This window comes from Aplysia californica, unplaced genomic scaffold (assembly GCF_000002075.1).
Source record: "Aplysia californica isolate F4 #8 unplaced genomic scaffold, AplCal3.0 scaffold00287, whole genome shotgun sequence".
NCBI lineage: Eukaryota > Metazoa > Mollusca > Gastropoda > Aplysiida > Aplysiidae > Aplysia > Aplysia californica.
The window spans coordinates 249,846-251,543 of NW_004797557.1; the positions used below are offsets into that span (position 1 = coordinate 249,846).

General features: G+C 45.1%; 1 protein-coding gene across 1 annotated transcript in view; it reads left to right on the top strand.

Annotated features, from left to right (window-relative positions):
- Window positions 1-1,698, top strand: part of LOC106012194 (rab11 family-interacting protein 4B) — a gene marked incomplete in the record, with an annotated part of 40,680 nt that overhangs the window by 11,755 nt on the left and 27,227 nt on the right.

Consider the following 1,698-nt stretch of genomic DNA (forward strand, 5'->3'; position numbering starts at 1 on the left):
TTATCACTTATAGTATAATATAATATACACACACAACACTATACAATTCACAATTACACATTCACACTTCTCAGCTCTCTCCGACCCTCACTCAAACTCAAGACCCTCCCACGTTTGACCACTTGCCAGAGCCGTGTCACGTGACTCTCCGTTTCGCTTGGCACCGTCAGAGCAAGCACAGAAAGTTACAAGCCAAGCACAGTACAGTCACCGCGGGAAACGTTGATCATTACGCACAGTGCATAGAGTCTTGTTTGAAGCGGGTTAAATGCCGGAGGGGTTTCGCTAAGCCTTCTAACATTTAGAATAATGTGGAGTGTGTTATTTCGTATTTCGCTGTGCTGGAGTCTCTAACAGTGTGTACTTCGTTGTGCTCTTTCGCCTTGTATTTGACTGCAAACTGCACACTGCTATACACATGTGTGTCGTTTCTCTTGAGCCTGTGGGACATAATAATACCAAAGATATCTTTGATAATTTACTGTTGCCAAGTGGGTTACACTACCTGTTTGTGTAGTTCTGGGTTAATAAGTCTGTCGCTGTGTGTGTGTTCAAACCCACACGTCTCACATGATAGTTCGTTTACTTGGTGCCAGTGTGTGGAATGTCTACCTGCTAGCTAGACACTGGTATCCGTGTTGCTGTGGTGCCAACACAGTGTGTTACATACTACACGCACGTGTATTATTGTGAGTGATTCGTGATCCATGCGGACAGCGGTCAATGACCCTTGTGATGTCATCAGTGCTCAGTCCGCTCACTGAGGAAGCTGTCCCTCAGGTACACCCATGGTACTTTTCAAGTCGAAGTTATTGAAGACGGCCACCCGTTGTCGAGGAGAAAAGTAGACATAGATCTACGTCTGTTATATTTTAACGTAAGAGGGGGGGGAAGTTGCCGTTTGTACACGTGACTGGGTAAATTTTTGGAATATCTTGAGCATGAGATCGATGAGTCCATGGGTAAAATAATACCAGTGATTGTCTAATTTAATTAATAGAGGTGGCTTTTAAAGCTAAAGCAGGTTCGACTGTATTTTTAATGCCGCATACGTCACGGGGGAGGGGTGGGATTTTCGGGTGGGGCGAGCCCGATGACGAATAGGGTGGGATGAGAAGAGGGAAGAAGGCTAGGTCGTCGTGACTGGTGTTCACAGATGCTGGTTACATGTTCTCCAGTTACCATGAGACCTGAATTTTTGTTGTTGTCTTGGAGTAAAATATATAGTTACTTCAAGATTGTTGTGGTGCGCGCGCGCGCGCGCGCGCGTGTGTGTGTGTGTGTGTGTGTGTGTGTGTGTGTGTGCGTGTGTGTGTTTGCGTGTGGTGCGTTGATGAATAAATAATATGCTACAAGGGGAGACAATCGCCGTAAACGTGCTTAGCGTCTTTTTCTCCTTTTTTTCTATTTTGGTCGTTACCTGTCGAGATGAAGATAGGCGCATGATACCGAGCGAATCATTCAAGACGAGTGAGATTCGACACTTTTACTTTTACTCTCTTAGGATTTCCGTAGGTGAAACGGAGGGAAATTAATATGCATTGCAGCAGTGGGTGACAGCCATGGTGCTTACTTTTTCTTAGGTTCTCTTTTCTTTTATTTGTCTTCTTCTTCTTCTCCTCCTCCTCCTCCTCCTCCTCTCCTCATCCTCCTCCTCCTCCTCCTATTTCTTCTTTTTCTTCTTCTTCTTCTTCTTCT